General features: G+C 38.2%; 1 pseudogene; it reads left to right on the forward strand.

The window, feature by feature from the left end:
* The first annotated feature begins 502 nt into the window (after positions 1-502).
* Positions 503-1,066, forward strand: LOC149226991 (eukaryotic translation initiation factor 4E-2 pseudogene; annotated as a pseudogene).
* Positions 1,067-22,565: the final 21,499 nt, after the last annotated feature.

Consider the following 22,565-nt stretch of genomic DNA (forward strand, 5'->3'; position numbering starts at 1 on the left):
ACTTTGGTTTGAAGGGGGTTCCCCGTGACCATGCGAAAGCATTATCATGGTTTCTTAAAGCGGTTGAGAAGGGAGGATATATTGCTAATGTACATGTGCTGGGTGTTAATCAACTATTAGATTCGGCTCTGGACACAGCATGGCATGTGGCAAGTAGTATATTCACCTCGACTACTCCTGTACCTTACACCCAAATGACAAGCCAGCGTGAAGCTCTTGTAATTTTCCTTCTTCTCTTTTACCAACGATTACACTTGTCAGACTACATATTATCCTCGCCATCCTTTCAGTGTGTTGTCCGCTACCCGAATTCTTCAAAATCCAACTGGAATTGAAAACAGACTTCACAGAAGAGATCAAGAAACTAGGGCTCAACCGAGACTCTAGAGCGTTCACAGGCTTGAATCACTATTTTGTGCATCAGTTGGAATTCTTTCCAGCACTTCGTTTGGAAGTTTTCTTCACTGCATTCGATTTCTTTGTTCATTGTGATTGCAGCAGAAGAAGAATGGGGGAAGCGGAGACTGGTGATCCATCAAAGTTACATCAAGAAAGCGGAAGAAGGGGAAATTGTGGAGTCAGTAGAGGCTATTGAAAGGCCTATAGAACCTGCAAATACACACCCACTCGAGCATTCATGGACTTTCTGGTTTGATAATCCGAATGGGAAGTCTAAGCAGGCCACCTAGGGTAGTTCCTTGCGACCTGTTTACACCTTCAATACAGTCGAGGGCTTCTGGTGTGTTTTTAACAATATAATTTAGCCGAGTAAGTTGATGACTGGTTCAGATTTTCATTGCTTCAAAGCTGGAATTGAGCCAAAGTGGGAAAACCCTAAATGTGCAAATGGAGGAAAGTGGACTGTTACCACCTTGAAAGGAAAGCCTGTTGTCGATACTTTCTGGCTACACACTTGGTCAATGTGCGTGCTCGACAAGATAAGATTGCCATATGGACCAAGAATGCTACAAATGAAACTGCACAGATGAACGTTGGAAATGCAGGGGTTTTCTCTGTAATACTCTGTTTACTGAAATGCAGGGGTTGGATATACATTCGAAATTGAAGGCCTTTTACCTCTTCCTGAGCAATTATTCTTACATGCAATTCTTGATTCTCAGCTGCCATCATCTGTTTTGATCAAGTTGAGAAAATGAAAGAGCTAAAAATGCCGGAGTGAGGATTCTATGTGAAATGGGATTGGAAACAGGAATAGATTATATGATGGCAATGAAAATGATCAATCAAGCTCATTTCAGGCGAGGAAACTTCAAGGAAGCGAAATGGTCGCACCCAAGCCCGAGGACATCAATCATCCACCAATGGAACAACTTCCAGGCCTGGAATACTGCAGGACTCTAACCCTTGGCCGGAGACAATTATTTTGGGTCTGCAACACTACATTTTGATGTTGGGAAATGCAGTCATGGTTCTAACTTTTCTTGTTCCAGCGATGGGAGAAAATGATCATGACAAGGTGCGAGTAATACAAGACATTGTTATTTGTTGCTGGGCTCAATACGCCTCTACAGTCATTATTTGGAACACGTTTGCCAGTATATTGTTCATATTGTTGAATCAAGCAGTATTATGTGTATATCAATGAGTTTCTCATTCGTTTCCATGAACAACAACGTGGAGATTAAATCATTGTTTTCGCAGACAATCTTTTTGCGCTTATTGAATACGCATCTCCAGAATGGAAACAGGGGTTTGGATGGGCCTTTGACATGCCTCCTAAGGGTCAGAAACTGCACATAGCTTGCAAGAGCACGAACAATTTCGGAAAGGGGTTCTTTGGGTAAAGTAACCATTCAAATTGACAAAGTGGTAATGCTTGGAACAATCAAATGGCCAGAAAACAAGTTATAAATGACAATTTGAAGTCTCGTATTCATAACAATCAAAAGAAAATGGATGGCCATGGTATTGCAGTCTTAGATGCAAATATTGCCGAAGAATCTATTCTTATCTCTCAGCAAGATGTCAAATTAAAACAGCATGGCATGCTTGTATCAAGGCTGCCTAGGAAACGTGATGCTTTAAAGTTTGCTTCAGAACACAATCATCAGGAAAAGGACGAGTTGGGAAGTCTCACTGATGTAAATCTCAAGTCTGATGCACATGATAATCAAAAGAAGATAGGCAATGGGGAATGTATAATAGTACATTCCGTAGAATGTACTAGTCAGGTAGAAGAGAAGACATGCAATATTATCCGCTCAGATTCAAAGTCTCATGTAGAAGAGGATCAAAAGGAATTTGTTGTTCAGGTTGATGTTACAGGATATGCTAAGGATACCAAGAAATTGGATTTCACCTCTCAGAAACCTGAAGAATTAAAGCACTGTGTCATGCCCATGACTGTGTCTCCCAAGAAGCATTATTGTTTGAAGTTGGCCACAGGAGCTTTAAATCGGGCTGAAGAGAAGACGGGGGATATTTCGGATGCAATTTTGAAGTCCGATAATGATCAAAATCCAATGGATGGTCAGGGTCATGTACTATTGCATGTTAAGAGCACTGAGGAGCCAAGTCTTAGTTCTCAGCAAGTTGTCAACTCAGAGCACTATGGCATGCCTGTACCAATGCCACTTGGTAAACATGATGGGTCAGAGTATGCCTCAGAACACTATAATCTGGCAAAAGAGAACTCTGGGTTTCTTATGGATGTTAATCTCATGCCAGATATGCCTGATAATCGAAATCAACCAAGCAATGGGAATGGTATGATAATGCATGACAAGAGTGGTAACGAATTTGGTGTTACCTGTCAGAAAACTGATGAATTTAAGCAACATGTTAAATCTGTTTCAGTCCTTCCTAGGAAACATGATGGTTTGAAGTCTGTTTCAGACCCTTCTAATCAGGAAAAATAATGGGTTAGGTGTATTATGCATACAGATTTGAAGTCTCATGTGCACAATAATCAGAATAAACTGGGTAGTGAGGATGTATGACAATTTGAAGCCTGATCTGAGGCAGGGCAGTTGCACGCAGAAAAAACAAACCTACAATTGCAAGAATTTCAAGCATGAATGTTGTGAGCATTGATAAGTTATTTGTGAGCAAGGTGGCAGTAGTAGTAATCACAGTTTAAGTTATATATGTTCTCGCTTGGCTGTTGACTGTACAACATGGTTATTAATAAGGAATTTGGATGGATTTAAGTGTCTAGCATTAGCATTGGACTCTTTTCTCTGGAAATCATGCGATTCAAAGTTGTGTTCTTCGCAGTCTGAAATTTATTGAAGGGGCTGTAAGGAAAGGTGCTTTGCAGTGAAAGGTTCCAGGTTGACAGGTACTCTGCTTGCAGAGAAATCTGGGCATGCTGTTTGAGTTTTATAGAAAAAGCTATTGACATTGAAGCCTGGCAGCTGAACAGGATTACTTGCAAATTGTTATTCATTTGTTGGAATGATGAATAGTCAGAAAGTGGAGGACTAGTTATCTATGGTGGAACAGTAACCTTCTAAGATAATGCAGGATGCGGTGATTCTATCCATGAGTGCGTTGGTAAAGCCAGAGCTTTTAAGGCACCAAAACAAAGATGTCAGGCTCATTGTTGTGACTTGCATTAGTGCGAATCACACTGAAAATGTATCTGATTCAACGCAGACAATTATGAGTTTGGTTTGAATGAAAGGAAGATTGTGTTTTTAAGTTACACAGCAGTTTCGTAGCGCGCTACGAAACTACTGTAGGTGTTGTTTTAAGCGCAGAACAAACAGTTTGATGAAGTGACCAGAAATTTTCAAGGGAAAAACCCAAGGGACATATAGGAAACCACATAAAGCCAGCATAAGCCTTTCAAATGATGACAGTTTCGGGGTATTAAAGAGTTGGGGACATGTTGCTTGAATTTCGAAGAGTGGTGGAAGACAAGGACCGGAAAAACAGAGGTTCCATCCTATGATTAATGAACCATCAGCGCGTTCAGGATCCTAAGCTAGCATGTTCAATGCATCCTTATCTCAGATATCTCGGCCAAAACTAAAGGAAGACAGTTGTCAAAGATCAAGAAAAGAATCATGATACGAGGAGAATGGAATTAGAGTTTTAGCTTGATTAGGATTCTTTGTAATTACAGTTTAGCATTTAATGTATTTAATGAGTCAGTTTAAGATAGATAGGGGTAGTTAATAACAGTCATCGAGCTCCCCTCATGCTAGAGGAGGAAGCTCAAAGTAGTTATGGATGTTTCTCTATATATAGAGGAAGCTTTGATGTAATAGGGGTTGGATGTTTTTGAAGAAATAGAGTTTATATTGGCTTATGTAAAGACTTGTTACAGTAATATAAAAGACTACTTTTTTCTTCTCAGGATTCATACTTTGTTCAGATGCTCAAGATGTATGTGGCTTTGTCTTACCCTTTATGTTTTACAGCTTTATAGATACACAATCACTCTGAATTCACCTAGCTGCTCAGACTTCCTGTGTGTATTTATGAGTTGAGGTTCATTTGAGAAATGTTTTGAGTGTTTAAACATTACATGCCCTGACTTCCATGAATGAGTAGTTGTATGGTTTACTGAAATGGTGTTTGACTCCATGAGCCCAATGGAAGAAATCTTATGTTGTCTGTCCAACCAGCATGTTTATTAAGTTTTCATTTCAAGAGTTAGCCCTCTTAGTGTTAATCATAATCAATAGTTTGTTTGAGAGAGCCCTCTCAGGCTAGGGAGGCTAATCCTTAGTCAAGAGTCTGGTCTGAAATAGTTACATAGAGTCTAACTGATTAGCAGCCTTCAGTGTGTGATTTTGTGATAACATTTTGGTGCGTCTGCCGGGAGCCTGAAGATTATTCTTTCCCGAAATTATGAAGCTGAACTTCTGAAGGTAGCAGGAGTTCAGAAGGTTTTTGAGGCTGCAAAACTACCTTGGCGACTCCATTGTTGAAGAATTCGAAATTCATAGGTTCATGGTGATTCCACTGGAGTTATGAAGGACCCAGATGCTACCATTCTTACTTCAAGGTATGCATGCATAGATTTTTCAGGAATTCATGGTTTCCCAAATCATTTTCCCAAGGATGCATATTTTCTAAGGAATGGTCCCAAATTCAATGGAGAAGATTTGAGTTTAACTCTGAAGCATATCTCAGATTTCTGTCATTTTGCTGAGCTTCTTAGAGTTAAACATGAGGATGTTTGCATTATGTTATTTTATGATTCACTTCAAGGGAAATGCAAACAATGGATTGAAAGTTTTCCTATCAAATACGTTAAGTCATTTCAAGACTTATGGCTTATGTTTTTGGAGGAATGGATAGATAGGTCAGAGGTGATGGAAAACTCTCCTTCAGTTCAAGGTTTCAAACAATGGAATAATGATCATAGTAATGGAGAAACAAATGAAAATTTTTCTTTGTCCTTGTCCTCGTATCTAAAATCCTTTGACTGCAAGGCAGAGGATAAGATGAGATTTTTGGATGAAGTTGCTGAGGACATTGAGAAAGAAATTGAAGGTGTAGAAGGTCAAATTCAGGCATATAGTTTTCATAATCCTGATCATTATTTTCAGAAGTTTCCTATGGCAGAACGCAAGGAGACAATGCCGGTTCCTTTCTCTTTCACGATTGAGGAACTGAACACCATTGTTGAAGATCAGTTTGCACAACCAGAAAGTTACAAGAAACATCAAGCTGGTCAAGTATTCTGGGATCCTATAGCTGACTACATGGAAGAGTTTTACTCTCCAGTGTTTCAGTTTTTCAATGAAGATCAGAGACAATTTCAGTGGCAGCGGTCATCACACTATCATATTGGCTCTGAACTCCGATGCAGTCAAAGCAATCAAATATCAGATAAGACAAATGATTGGCTGCATTGGAAATTTCACATTGATTGAGCTGAAGAAGTTGAAATTGTTAGGGTAGGTAGGTAGGTAAATGCAAATAAGCTCAAGGTCGACTTAGCATTTTTTTTTTAGTAGATGTAGTTTTCTTTCTCCTACAGTGATCATCCAGCTAAAGCCCGAGGTGAAGGCCCAAGGAGCTGGAAAGGGATGCTTGTCAAGCAAATTTCTGTTTGTCATAAATGGATAAGGCACTGGATCTGCATGTTCTTAGTGTACTACAGGAGCACACTATCCCAAGTGGAGCCACTGTTATCATTGAAAATTTTGTTGTCAAAATTGCTCAGACTGGCTTAAGGACAAACTGTTCCTGCAGCGCATAGATTCTTTTAGCAGTTTCGCAGCGCTACATGTTTAGGCGGTTTCGTAGCACGTTACGAAATTGGGGATTGGCTCGAGTTTTCAGCAGAAGGTTCATATACTAAATTTTGATGATGAGCAGAGTGATGCAAAGGCCCAGAAAGGGAATGCAGTGGCAATGTATAAACTTGGTGTATTCTACTACTTTGGTTTGAAGGGGGTTCCCCGTGACCATGCGAAAGCATTATCATGGTTTCTTAAAGCGGTTGAGAAGGGAGGATATATTGCTAATGTACATGTGCTGGGTGTTAATCAACTATTAGAATCGGCTCTGGACACAGCACGGCATGTGGCAAGTAGTATATTCACCTCGACTACTCCTGTACCTTACACCCAAATGACAAGCCAGCGTGAAGCTCTTGTAATTTTCCTTCTTCTCTTTTACCAACGATTACACTTGTCAGACTACATATTATCCTCGCCATCCTTTCAGTGTGTTGTCCGCTACCCGAATTCTTCAAAATCCAACTGGAATTGAAAACAGACTTCACAGAAGAGATCAAGAAACTAGGGCTCAACCGAGACTCTAGAGCGTTCACAGGCTTGAATCACTGTTTTGTGCATCAGTTGGAATTCTTTCCGGCACTTCGTTTGGAAGTTTTCTTCACTGCATTCGATTTCTTTGTTCGTTGTGATTGCAGCAGAAGAAGAATGGGGGAAGCGGAGACTGGTGATCCATCAAAGTTACATCAAGAAAGCGGAAGAAGGGGAAATTGTGGAGTCAGTAGAGGCTATTGAAAGGCCTATAGAACCTGCAAATACACACCCACTCGAGCATTCATGGACTTTCTGGTTTGATAATCCAAATGGGAAGTCTAAGCAGGCCACCTGGGGTAGTTCCTTGCGACCTGTTTACACCTTCAATACAGTCGAGGGCTTCTGGTGTGTTTTTAACAATATAATTTAGCCGAGTAAGTTGATGACTGGTTCAGATTTTCATTGCTTCAAAGCTGGAATTGAGCCAAAGTGGGAAAACCCTAAATGTGCAAATGGAGGAAAGTGGACTGTTACCACCTTGAAAGGAAAGCCTGTTGTCGATACTTTCTGGCTGCACACTTGGTCAATGTGCATGCTCGACAAGATAAGACAATATAATTTAGCCGAGTAAGTTGATGACTGGTTCAGATTTTCATTGCTTCAAAGCTGGAATTGAGCCAAAGTGGGAAAACCCTAAATGTGCAAATGGAGGAAAGTGGACTGTTACCACCTTGAAAGGAAAGCCTGTTGTCGATACTTTCTGGCTGCACACTTGGTCAATGTGCATGCTCGAAAAGATAAGATTGCCATATGGACCAAGAATGCTGCAAATGAAACTGCACAGATGAACGTTGGAAATGCAGGGGTTTTCTCTGTAATACTCTGTTTACTGAAATGCAGGGGTTGGATATACATTCGAAATTGAAGGCCTTTTACCTCTTCCTGAGCAATTATTCTTACATGCAATTCTTGATTCTCAGCTGCCATCATCTGTTTCGATCAAGTTGAGAAAATGAAAGAGCTAAAAGTGCCGGAGTGAGGATTCTATGTGAAATGGGATTGGAAACAGGAATAGATTATATGATGGCAATGAAAATGATCAATCAAGCTCATTTCAGGCGAGGAAACTTCAAGGAAGCGAAATGGTCGCACCCAAGCCCGAGGACATCAATCATCCACCAATGGAACAACTTCCAGGCCTGGAATACTGCAGGACTCTAACCCTTGGCCGGAGACAATTATTTTGGGTCTGCAACACTACATTTTGATGTTGGGAAATGCAGTCATGGTTCTAACTTTTCTTGTTCCAGCGATGGGAGAAAATGATCATGACAAGGTGCGAGTAATACAAGACATTGTTATTTGTTGCTGGGCTCAATACGCCTCTGCAGTCATTATTTGGAACACGTTTGCCAGTATATTGTTCATATTGTTGAATCAAGCAGTATTATGTGTATATCAATGAGTTTCTCATTCGTTTCCATGAACAACAACGTGGAGATTAAATCATTGTTTTCGCAGACAATCTTTTTGCGCTTATTGAATACGCATCTCCAGAATGGAAACAGGGGTTTGGATGGGCCTTTGACATGCCTCCTAAGGGTCAGAAACTGCACATAGCTTGCAAGAGCACGAACAATTTCGGAAAGGGGTTCTTTGGGTAAAGTAACCATTCAAATTGACAAAGTGGTAATGCTTGGAACAATCAAATGGCCAGAAAACAAGTTATAAATGACAATTTGAAGTCTCGTATTCATAACAATCAAAAGAAAATGGATGGCCATGGTATTGCAGTCTTAGATGCAAATATTGCCGAAGAATCTATTCTTATCTCTCAACAAGATGTCAAATTAAAACAGCATGGCATGCTTGTATCAAGGCTGCCTAGGAAACGTGATGCTTTAAAGTTTGCTTCAGAACACAATCATCAGGAAAAGGACGAGTTGGGAAGTCTCACTGATGTAAATCTCAAGTCTGATGCACATGATAATCAAAAGAAGATAGGCAATGGGGAATGTATAATAGTACATTCCGTAGAATGTACTAGTCAGGTAGAAGAGAAGACATGCAATATTATCCGCTCAGATTCAAAGTCTCATGTAGAAGAGGATCAAAAGGAATTTGTTGTTCAGGTTGATGTTACAGGATATGCTAAGGATACCAAGAAATTGGATTTCACCTCTTAGAAACCTGAAGAATTAAAGCACTGTGTCATGCCCATGACTGTGTCTCCCAAGAAGCATTATTGTTTGAAGTTGGCCACAGGAGCTTTAAATCGGGCTGAAGAGAAGACGGGGGATATTTCGGATGCAATTTTGAAGTCCGATAATGATCAAAAGCCAATGGATGGTCAGGGTCATGTACTATCGCCTGTTAAGAGCACTGAGGAGCCAAGTCTTAGTTCTCAGCAAGTTGTCAACTCAGAGCACTATGGCATGCCTGTACCAATGCCACTTGGTAAACATGATGGGTCAGAGTATGCCTCAGAACACTATAATCTGGCAAAAGAGAACTCTGGGTTTCTTATGGATGTTAATCTCATGCCAGATATGCCTGATAATCGAAATCAACCAAGCAATGGGAATGGTATGATAATGCATGACAAGAGTGGTAACGAATTTGGTGTTACCTGTCAGAAAACTGATGAATTTAAGCAACATGTTAAATCTGTTTCAGTCCTTCCTAGGAAACATGATGGTTTGAAGTCTGTTTCAGACCCTTCTAATCAGGAAAAACAATGGGTTAGGTGTATTATGCATACAGATTTGAAGTCTCATGTGCACAATAATCAGAATAAACTGGGCAGTGAGGATGTATGACAATTTGAAGCCTGATCTGAGGCAGGGCAGTTGCACGGAGAAAAAACAAACCTACAATTGCAAGAATTTCAAGCATGAATGTTGTGAGCATTGATAAGTTATTTGTGAGCAAGGTGGCAGTAGTAGCAATCATAGTTTAAGTTATATATGTTCTCGCTTGGCTACTGACTGTACAACATGGTTATTAATAAGGAATTTGGATGGATTTAAGTGTCTAGCATTAGCATTGGACTCTTTTCTCTGGAAATCATGCGATTCAAAGTTGTGTTCTTCGCAGTCTGAAATTTATTGAAGGGGCTGTAAGGAAAGGTGCTTTGCAGTGAAAGGTTCCAGGTTGACAGGTACTCTACTTGCAGAGAAATCTGGGCATGTTGTTTGAGTTTTATAGAAAAAGCCATTGACATTGAAGCCTGGAAGCTGAACAGGATTACTTGCAAATTGTTATTCATTTGTTGGAATGATGAATAGTCAGAAAGTGGAGGACTAGTTATCTATGATGGAACAGTAACCTTCTGAGATAATGCAGGATGCGGTGATTCTATCCATGAGTGCGTTGGTAAAGCCAGAGCTTTTAAGGCACCAAAACAAAGATGTCAGGCTCATTGTTGTGACTTGCATTAGTGAGAATCACACTGAAAATGTATCTGATTCAACGCAGACAATTATGAGTTTGGTTTGAATGAAAGGAAGATTGTGTTTTTAAGTTACACAGCAGTTTCGTAGCGCGCTACGAAACTGCTGTAGGTGTTGTTTTAAGCGCAGAACAAACAGTTTGATGAAGTGACCGGAAATTTTCAAGGGAAAAACCCAAGGGACATATAGGAAACCACATAAAGCCAGCATAAGCCTTTCAAATGATGATAGTTTCGGGGTATTAAAGAGCTGGGGACATGCTGCTTGAATTTCGAAGAGTGGTGGAAGACAAGGACCAGAAAAAAAGAGGTTCCATCCTATGATTAATGAACCATCAGCGCGTTCAGGATCCTAAGCTAGCATGTTCAATGCATCTTTATCTCAGATATCTCGGCCAAAACTAAAGGAAGACAGCTGTCAAAGATCAAGAAAAGAATCATGATACGAGGAGAATGGAATTAGAGTTTTAGCTTGATTAGGATTCTTTGTAATTACAGTTTAGCATTTAATGTATTTAATGAGTCAGTTTAAGATAGATAGGGGTAGTTAATAACAGTCATCGAGCTCCCCTCATGCTAGAGGAGGAAGCTCAAAGTAGTTATGGATGTTTCTCTATATATAGAGGAAACTTTGATGTAATAGGGGTTGGATGTTTTTGAAGAAACAGAGTTTATATTGGCTTATGTAAAGACTTGTTACAGTAATATAAAAGGCTACTTTTTTCTTCTCAGGATTCATACTTTGTTCAGATGCTCAAGATGTATGTGGCTTTGTCTTACCCTTTATGTTTTACAGCTTTATAGATACACAATCACTCTGAATTCACCTAGCTACTCAGACTTCCTGTGTGTATTTATGAGTTGAGGTTCATTTGAGAAATGTTTTGAGTGTTTAAAAATTACATGCCCTGACTTCCATGAATGAGTAGTTGTATGGTTTACTGAAATGGTGTTTGACTCCATGAGCCCAATGGAAGAAATCTTATGTTGTATGTCCAACTAGCATGTTTATTAAGTTTTCATTTCAAGAGTTAGCCCTCTTAGTGTTAATCATAATCAATAGTTTGTTTGAGAGAGCCCTCTCAGGCTAGGGAAGCTAATCCTTAGTCAAGAGTCTGGTCTGAAATAGTTACATAGAGTCTAACTGATTAGCAGCCTTCAGTGTGTGATTTTGTGATAACAGAACACATAATTCTCCTATGTCACTTATTGGGAGTTGAGAGATATCTCCCTTCCCCATCATGTTAAGGATATCTATCCCTTCATCTCTAATGGCTTTTAATAAAATATCTTTTAAGGTATCTTCATCTAAATTGTCCATCTTTGCTCTTTTCAAGTTATAGTTGAATCTCTCAATTAAATCCTCCAAATTTTCATCCTCTCTGTGTATCATTTTGAACACTTCATCCTTATGATTGGTAGGCATGCAATAATCCAAATACCTATCCAAAAACACTTTCTTCATCTCATTCCATGTTCTAATGGACTGAGTGACTAACCCCATGAACCACTTCAAAGCAGCTCCTTTCAATGTTGAAGGAAACAACTTAAGTTTTTGAGAGTCTTCTAAGTAATCATAGGTTCTACACAAGACTTCAAACTCAAATAAAAATGTTTCAAGATCCAAACTTTTTAACCCATGGAAATTTGGGAGGATAGAAGGTGAGATATTTTTCATTGTGGCATTTGTTTCTTCATCCACTATATGGAATCCAAAAGAATTATCTATTTCCCTATTTCCTCTGCCTCCTCCATTATTTCCTCTACCTCTTCCTCTACCCCCTCCTCCAAACAGTGTGAATTCTCCATCCTCTCCTTCTTCTACCATTATAGTTTCTTCAGAGTCAGTATAAGGTTCAACCTACAAGGTTACTTTCTCTTCCTCTAGTTCCTCTATTAATGGTATGTGGGAGAGAGGTTCTACTTCTTCTTTCTCACTAGGTATTCCTAATTCTTCAACTAAAATGTGCTCCCTGTGGAGGTGAAAAAGGCTACTCCTTCTGTTGGAGACCCAAGATTTTTCTCCTCTAGCACTGCCTCAGTAGTTGAAATAGGAAATCCTTTTGATTGGATATCTAACCTTAGAACTTCAGGAGTTCAGGTGTATCTCTTCTTGTTCTTGGTGGAGTAGGTGGTGTTGTAGGAATTGAACTCTTGCCTCTAGCTATAAATCTACCCCTAGAGCCTATTTCTCTATGCATATCATTTTTTTTTAATGTAAGAGATAAGGTTACCTAATTACACTTCCCCAGCAACGGTGCCAAAATGTTTAGTCAATTTAGTGTCCTAAATTTCTTGCATGAATTATCAACCGAGTTTTGTAAGCTGATGAAGTGTAGTGCACTATATGTGCTTAGTTAACCCTTCCTACTTCGTTGTTTTGTATTTTTATATTGTTTTGGGGGTTTCTATTCTTTTATTCCTAATGATGTACAAACTGAATTATGAGAAACTGAATCTAAAATTCCTAAAGGTGACCCAAGTGCTTAAAACAAGTCAAAATCTAAGTTAAAAGAAGGAAAATAGAGCATCTGTCCAATCTTGTCATTAATCCTAAGTCATGAATCTAATTCTTAGAATTAAGAGGTGAAGTTGTGAGGCATGCTGAAATAAATACAGAGAATGAAATTAACTGAAGTACTTCTAGTTATTCTATCCTTCAATTTTGAAAGATAACCTTCTTGAGATGGAATACAAACAACTTTCTGTACTTCATGATCTAGAGAACTAAATAAAAACATGCAGAAGGTAACTGATCGGTTTCAACCATTGTGTAAAGTGAATGTTAACCATTTATTTTAGGATGGGTATCATCTTGAAATGGTGATAAAAAACATTTGTTAACACAGTGCATTGACAATCTGAACTAGAAAATAAATAACAAAAACAATGAGTAGACTAGTCAACAATGCATTCTCATTACTTTCAACCTTACTCTGTTTAGAAACAAAGTTGTTTCCTTTATGAAATGGATTGGAGAAAGAAGATTGCACAATTGAATTCTAACATTATGCTATTGATCAAAACTACAAGAAATCAACCTAAGTTAGAAACACTGCTATAAGCAAATGATGAAATTAAAACTGAACAAAAAACAAATGAAAAGAAAACCTCCTTCAGTGCAGGGGCCCTATGCAACTAACTGGGTTGAGTTGCTAACTAGTTGAAAATACTCTTTCAAATGATCATTGGTCAACACATGGCTTTATATTATAAACAGGAACAAAAGTTCAAAATTACAAAGCTGCAAGTCTGAGCTTAATACATCAAAAATTTCGAACGCTTCTCGATTCTGTACAACTAGTATTTAAAAGAAAATATTCATAACTGTCTTTGAGGAAAATTAGCTACAGGTGGTCTACATGTATCACAACACGACTGCGTAGATGTTTGATAAGCTACAGGTGACTTGAATTCAAGCAAGATGGTTGCACAGAATCATTAACACAGGTGGCTGATCTAAGTTAATGCTTCAACAGAACTGTTGGATTTATTAATTAACCACGAAAGAGTAGACAAAGAGTCCTATTGCTTCTGGGTTTCATATGTTTGACTCCACCTTTGACTGTGGTCTTGAGTTGGCTTTCTTATTGATCTAGGCTGAGTGACTAGGATAGGATTCATGTGGAGTCGATTCTAGAGATGCCCATGTGGCCAGTTTCTTCGTTTGACACCTAGAACCTACCAAACCATGGAAATAGCTACAGAATACACAGTTAGCTGCAGAATAGGCTGCGTTCTGAAGCTAATTTGTAAAAACTTATTCAAATAGCAAAAACATAAAAATATAACATGTCAATCATTTAATGCTCTCCTTAAGACAAAATCTATCATTTATCATTGATGGGGATCTGTAATCTTATGGAAAAGCAAGGAAGAGAAGTGAGAAAAGTTTTCAGGGAGAGGGTAATTCTGAGGTTCAACACATGTTGACACATCTCCAAAATATATCCATTGTCAATGGTTTGTATCTTTTTCATACTTTCATCAGAGTCTTCATATCTTTCCAGGAGATTTCCTATTCAAATATTCTTGGTCTTTTGGATGTTGATTTCCTTTATCATGGTTTTATATCTCATGATCTCTTCCTTCCTTTCTTCACATATTCCATTCCGAGGATCTTCCAATCAAATTTCCTTAATTGTATTCAACCACCTCATACTTCATATGAGGACATATTATGTTGATTTCATCTAGTGTGACCTATGCCTTCTTCCATCCTTTCAGAAGAGGAGATCGTTTTCCTTTGATCATGCTTCTCAAGATAGAAGTAGTGATCCATGTTACCTGCAACCATATGACATGAAATTATAATATTAAATACAAGCATACATACCTCATTTTCCTTTAGGTCATCTAGGCTTCTTTCAAAAGCTTCCTTGATTGAAAATATCTTCAACCCATTTATCTGTTACATCTCTTATGTCACCATATCATCATCCCATGAAATCCACAAGTTGGAGTCCCTGATGAAACACTTACTTATTCTCTTGATTGGTGAACCCTTCCATGGGGATTCCATCAAAGAATATTGAGGATCTTGTATATCCCTATCTGACAGATTTTTCCCTTTTGATTTGATGTGTAATGAGCCTTGTCCTGGATGACTTCTTCATTTCCTTAAGTTTGCAATGACGTTCCCAAGAGATATATCCTTCATATTTGACTTTCATGGATTTATTTCCCTCTGTCCTTTATGATTCCCTATGGTGATGTCACGAGCTCTTGTTTCTAATGCTTCCATGATGCCTTGATGCATATTATTATTTATTATAGTCATATCCTATAACATAAGATTTAGAAGTTATGTCAAGGCCTTTTGTGAGGGAGGCTATCTCAACATAGTAGAGATCTCTTACTTCCTCTTTTCTTGGACTTCTCTTTGGCTTCTTTTATTCATATTTTGATATTGTCCCTTTTGGACAATATTTCCTGTAATATCCATAATTTTTACATCCATAGCATTGAATCTCAGCTATGTTCTTATTTCTTTTTTGAGGAACAAATTTTCCAAAATTCCCTTTCCTTCCTGCAAATTTTTTGAGTCCTCTAACCTTCAACACTTTTTCCCTCAACTTGTCTTCCTCTACCTTGAATAGAAACCAAAAGTTGTCAAATGAGGTAACTTTCTTATCCCCATGGACATTTGTTACCTTTTTCATCAGTTAGTGCATTTAGAACAAGGACTAGTATCTTCTTATCATCTCTCCCAGATCTTGCAATTGAGATATTATGAAGATATCCCTTCATTCTTTTATACCTTCAATTTTTTGTATATTAGATCTAAGTCATGTGACCTTCTTTATCGCACCTTCAAGGAATAGTCTTACGAGATTATCATATACATATCTTTGATGTCTCCAATGTTGTTATATAAAGGGACCTTTCGTAAGAATCCTTTTCCATGTATTTAGAGGAGACCTTTTTATTGATGTGTTCAATGACTTCACTTTATTTGAGGACTATGTCTATCCTCCTTTTTCCATGCAAGGAATTTTGATGATCCAAACAACTTATATATCTCCTTGCAAATACGAAGTCATTTTACCAAATTTGATTAAAGAATGAAAGACACTTACTTGACAAGTGAAGATGAAATCTTCAACTTGATCACTTGGATGATGGTTGAAGAAGATGTTTTGTTGCTTCCTTGGATGATATTCTTCAAGAAAAAGGAGAGCATCCTTGCTTCAATGAGAGGGAACTTTCCTTATAGATTTGAAGATGATGGCAATGCCTTCTAGCCTTCTTTGTCTTGAAAAATACTTCACCTTATCTGGTAGTGAATAAGTGCAGATCAGAAATGCTTCTAGGGTTTCAAATTTCTTCAATATAATGTGATCTTCGTCTTCAAAGTATTTCGAGCTATCTTGCTCTGTAGATAACTTGATGAGGGTCTTTGTGGTGTTTTGACGATGATTAGAGGATCCAAAACTTTTGTTGTTGTAGACTGCTTCTTCGATGTAGATCTTTATATTTTTCTTTGATAACCATCGACTTGCTTATATTCCTTTCTCGAAACTTGATCCTTGAAGGTCTCTTTGATAAAATGCCCTTCCTTTAACTTTTGCACCTTAGTTCTGATACCATGTTGAGAAATATAGGGCATTAGTATTAGGTGATTTCTCTTCCATTAGTGACTTCTTGTGAATGTTATTTACTTCTTTAGATTAGGATCTTCTTGTTCTTAGATTATTTAGTGTTCTTATTCATCAAAAAGTAACCAAATAATGAACATAAATAGACAAGAGACATAGCATGTAGGCTATGAGCCAGGGTCAAGACCTCTCACTCTTTGAGAGGAAAACCAGCACAAATTATTCTTATAGATATTCTAATTGACGAATACCAAGACCAAGACCCTTAACCTATTAGCCACTCCAAGACCAATACATTATCTTCTCTTCTTCTTCTCCTCTTTGATCTGCTTGTCACCACTGAGATATTCCTGCTATCTTCATATCGAGAGCATCAATCTCTTTCCTTGATCTAGTATTGATGTCCTTCTTTTAAGGTAGCACCAAGACGTTGAGGTTCAACTGCCTCACTAAATTGCATCTCTTCCATGACACCTAACTGTCCTTATAATCTATGTTCTTGATTACTAGACTTAAGAAGGATCTGAATTCATTTTACTGCAATGAAATCTGAATTTACTCAACTGTAATCACCCACCAAAACAGAGATCTGAATTTCTTGATGACCATACTAGAGTTTTGATCCCTTCACTATTTTCTCCATCCGAAAATATCCAAACTGTTAACTATGATTACCCTCCGAAAATATAAGAGGAATATAAACTCTCTAACTGTGTCAAATATCTAAATTTATCTTTGTCTTTCCCATACAAAAAACTCAGAGATATCACCAAACTGTTAGCTATCCTCCATCATCAAAACTTTAGAAGAATCTGAACTTGTGACTGTGCTCATCCATCTGAAATATAGAGGGATCCATATTCCCTTTCACTATGATTACATCCGACCTATTTACTGCACCCATATGAATCCTATTTGAACTCCTTTCTTCCTTCTTCATCGAAAATCTTAGAGACATGCAAAGTCTATTCTTTGTTTTCTGTGATGACCCTAGCCTTGTATATATAGTCATTCGTCCATATAATGAGCTGACTTTAACATCTAAATGGGTGTGTCACTGTGGGTGAGCCGACATGAGTTATTACTTTATTTTGTAGGCAGACATCAAGAGAAGAAGATTGTGATTGTCTTTGGAGGGCCATCTAGGCACTTATTGACTCATATACATTTTACACATTCTCAAGAAGAGCTCTTCATACATGACATTAACGACAAATCCTAAGGCTCTCAATGGGAGCCATCTAAAATAAAATTACTTTCTAATGAAACACATGAAGCAAGGCTTACAATAATAGTTTTATTTTCTTCATTACAGCATTTACAAAAGTCACAATTACATGTCATTATGAAGACCGAACCTAGTTACACTATTCAACATGTCTAAGTCAGGGATTTCACAGTTCTATAGGCCAAGGTCCGGAACTAATGCTTGATATTGTGTAATGCACAATTCAAGATGGTCAGGGTCAAAGGATTGCGTAGTTGAGGGACTCAAGTGTTTAGGTTGGGGGCTTGAGCCTTGACACCACGCAATGTGAACTTCTGGCGGATTAGGAAGAGGGACTGCATAGTTTAGGGACTCAAGAGCTCAAGCTGGAGGCTTGAGGCTTGAGACTACGCAGTGCACAATTATGAAGGCTTGGGTTGAGTAACTTTGTAGTTGAGGAACTCAATAGATCAAGCTTGAGGCTTGAAGTTGCTCAATGCGTAGTTCATATAGGAGAATAGTTTGGTATATTGCACAGTTGATGGGTTCAAGGCCTCAAGCTTGAGGCTTAAGTCTTGAAGTTTCCCAATGCGCATTTTTGGAGGGAGAAAGCCCAAGTAATTGTGGAATTGTGCAGTTCAAGAGATTAAGGTTGAGGCTTGTTGCTTGAGATTGCGCAGTGTGAAGAGAAGGTTGGTTGGAGGCAAGGATTGTGCAGTTCCAGAGCTCAAGGATTAGGACTGATCACTGAGACTGTGCAATGCACCATCCCAAGAGGCAAGGTTAGGGCTTGAGGGTTGATACTACATAATACAAAGTTGAGGCAAGATGAGTGAAGTCAAGTTGCCTGGGAACGAAATTTTATGGATAAGGATAAGTGTGGGATCAGTGATACTTAAGTGATCAGAGATAAAACTAGATCATGATCACACACTTAGAACAATTAACAACACAACATTGATCACTCCAAAAAAACAATAACAACATGAGGCCCTCACTGTGAATGCAACATACCTCTCCAAGTGCGACACAAAAGATAAACTTTTCGATGAAAGTGATGACACTTGTGCAATAGTGCATGAAACTTTGGGAATTAGTGTAAAAAATGTCTACATGACTAGTAGGACTCATCAACATCAAAGTTACCCCTTGAAACAAGCCAAAACTCCACTTTACATGATAAGCGACACTTCCCATGCCAAAATACGACATTTGCTATATAAAGAGAAAAGTGTGAACGACACTTGCGATATGCAAACGATGGTGAAAATAACACATGATAGATGCAAGATAACATGAAAAAAACACTAATTAATATGAAAAGAAGTGAAGGCAACAATCGAAACATGAAAGAAACACTCGTGAGAGTGAAGGAATGCAAAAGAGACAGTTTGGAAAACTAATCAAAATAAAAGTATAATCACAACCAAAAGTGAGACACTGTCAATGAAAGTACGCACTGACTTCTGACATGGGTTGATTATCACACATGCATAGTCTTGATGGACTATGCTATCCCTGTACAAGCCTGTGTAAAAGAATGTGCTCATGAACTTGTTTCACATTGAGCATGTGCGAGCAGGTGACTTCGACACTTATAATCCAAGCGGGAGCTCAACGACTTAACAAGGCATTAGCCGACCAAGAAGTGACTATGGAACGGTCAATCAGAAGATCCAGGGTAGATTCCAAAATTCAAGTGTAAGCAAAGTTTTGGAGGATGTTGTTGTAGCGACAACATGTCTCTGCATAGATTCAAGGTAAACTAGTCATAAAAGTTAACTATTCTACAAACATGGATTGCATTGATGATTTCCATCGAAATCTTGGGTGTAGTTCCTCCTAAGTCGAGGTTGATAACACCAATAAGTATAAAACACATGAAATTTCCATATTTTACACATATAAATAACTTCTAAAATAGAGTTGGGAGACCCTTGTAGTACTAAAAGAAAAGGTAATTACCTATTCATTAGGAGATTGTGTTATAAGTAATTATGGGAAATTAAACATTGGAAAACATAGAATATAGAGGATCCAAAGGTCATGCTAATTAAATAAACATTATTGATCCAAGGGATAAAAAATATGCTCAAAAATTAAAGTGCTAAAAATTTCCCAAAACTAGCAACAAATCGTAGATCTCATCGTTCTGATTCCAACGATGCTTGAATCGCCTCAATCTGACATCATATGAGGAATTTATCGCTTTCTGAAGTTTTTGGCAAACAATAAAAAAGTCAACTTGCAGGGTTGACTGGGAAGTGTACAAATGCCACGTGGAAATATGTATGCTGACATGTTGTTGATGTCAGCAAGATGATCGAGCAATACAAAGGCAATCGGAGCTTGACACATGGCCCGTCTGTACTTGGATAATTGGTGTGCTCTTATTGTTTGAATTAAGTGTTTTGGTATGGACCAATCACGGAGTGACACGTGGCCCAATCCTAGGGTGCCATGTCACACTTAAAATGAGGAAAAAATTGGTTGGTTCGGCTGTCCAACCCTCCACAAGTTTCTAATAGACAACCTCTCGTTTATCAAACCGACACCCTACTAGTGCGCCACCATTACCACTTGTTAAACATAGGTGGCAGGGTTATATTTAAATACATATGCTTTTGTCATTGGGTGGTAACATCTAGCCGATGGGCCAACCTACCAGGCTCAACGCTTGGTTATATGAACCACTCATAACCAAAGTGGAGACCAATGCATAGGCGTAGGAGGAGGGCGCGATGGTTAGGTACAGGGCATGGTTATATGGGAAGCACGCCACCATGGGCGGAGGTTACAAAGGGGCAGGGCGTGTGCCACCCTAACCACACCCCTAGACAGAGACATATTAATTATTATATGACTGGGAGTGGAGCCAGGGAGGCGTGTGGCCTATGGTCTGTGCCCCTCAGTCACGTATGTGCCATATGACAGACAGGAGGACAGTGGAATCGGTGGAGGGGGTTCGACCCTTTCAAAAAAACAATATTAGTGCTTTGACAAAATACACCCAACGCGCCTGATTGGTGGGTCAAACCCAAGACCTACAGGTCACAAACTCTCTGCCATACCAACATACGATCAAACCTGTTTGTTTCCATTTTTGTAGTGCAGACAGTTTTGTAGAGCATTTTGCAGGCAGATTGGGAGAAATAGGCCTAACTTGGTCATTTTTCAACATTTTTGAGCCCAAGAAGAGCCTACATAGGGGTTTTTTGTGCATTTTGGACACAATGGTAGTGTCATTTTATAATTTGAGCATTTTATTGTGATGTATTTGAACATTTGAGCATATAATATAAAGGGCCGCCATTGGAAGCTGAACCTAAAGATGTAGCCCAAGAGGGGTGAACTTCGTCATCAATTTGTTTTGTTTTAATGCTACTTATTATCCATTTTAATTATTAAAAATGTGTGAAATTTTAACTTAGTTTGTGGGCATTTTCAATCATGATCCATTTCCTAAAAGACATAAATTAGCTTGCAAAACTTTACATGAAACCTTCAATTTTAATTTCAGATCAGTTTGGTATTAGAGCATGGCTTTTGTGAAGGTTTAAAATAATTTACAAATATTTTTTTGAATGCTTACAAGGTCTAAATTGAGAAGGGGAGAAGGATTACTTGAAGAACCAAACCCTTAAATTGGTTCAAGGAGACCATAAACTCCACAAGTCATGGCACATGAAGAAGGAAAAGAGTTGATGTTTGAGGATGAGAGAGATTTTAGAAAGGATTTCTATGATATTTCTGAGATGGTGAAAGTGTTGTACAATGAGAGGACAAAAATGTTGCAAGGATAGAATTCTAATCAACCAAAAGGTAATGATGGTAATGGGAGAAAGCCTCCACCTCCACCTCCTCCTTCACCTCCATCTACACCTCCATCCTCACCTCCTTCTTCACCTCCTTCATCCCATAGACCTACTCCTCCTCCATCTCCAAAAGGACATGCTAAGTCTCCTTTGATTAAGCTTGATGTCAAGTTTGAATTGCCTATGTACAATGGGGAAGTAAATTCTGAAAATTTGGATAATTAGGTTCATCAAATTAAATTATATTGCAAGATTCAAAAGATCGATGATAATGTCGCAAAGGTCCAGATTTCTTCTCTTCACTTGGAAGGTGCAACTCTTATTTGGTGGGAGTCCAAAACTCAAGAAGATTTGAGGAAAAGTGGTAAAATTATATCTTCTTGGAATGATTTTATACCTACATTAAAAAGACAAATTTATCCATTATCTTACATGCAAAAAGAAATTATGGATTGGAAAAAATTTAGACAAGCTAAAGGTCAGAGTGTCCAAAGTTACACACAAGAATTTAGAAGAAGAGTTTTAATATTGGGTATTGATTTAACTTCACAAGATACTATCCTTAAGTATATAGGTGGATTACATAGTTATTTGAGACATACTATACTTATGTTTAATCCCACAAATCTAGATGAAGTATGTGTTCAGGCAACTCATTTAGAACCAAGAGGCAAGAATGTTCCTCAAGAGGCCAGCAAAAAACCTTTTAAATTTGGAGACAAAGGAAAGGGGAAGTTTAAAGGCAAAGGAAAAAAGAAGGCTATTGTCAAGAAAGAGGGAGATAAACTTACTTGTAAACATTTTTCAAAATATTTTAATGATGAAGACCACTGATGGAAATTACATCCAGAATTGAGACCAAAGAAGTTCAATAACAAGAAGAAACAAAAGATTAATGTTGCTACAACTCAACAAGATCTAGGATCTATTCGGGTGATGAAAAAAAATCACAACCATGGGAATGAAAGGTATAGCTTCTATTGCAAGTATTAATTCTTATAGTAAGCCTATTGAATCTCAAAATGATAAAGAAAGAAGTGGGTTTTTCCATATCAGGGTCACTAGAAAACATATAAAGGTTGATACATTATTTTATAGTGGATCCCAATTCAATCTTATCTCTGAAGCAATTGTCAAGAAACTTAATTTAGAGGTTGCACCTCATACAAAAACTTACCCTTTAGGTTGGGTATGTGATGATGCCAAATTACAAGTGATAAGAAAATGTAAAATAAAATTTTCCATCATTGCTAATTTTATAGATGAGGTAGAGCTTGATGTTGTACCACTTGATATTTG

The sequence above is a fragment of the Pinus tabuliformis genome, chromosome J, assembly GCF_031772625.1.
Source record: "Pinus tabuliformis cultivar Carrire ecotype Pingquan chromosome J, CPIR1, whole genome shotgun sequence".
NCBI lineage: Eukaryota > Viridiplantae > Streptophyta > Pinopsida > Pinales > Pinaceae > Pinus > Pinus tabuliformis.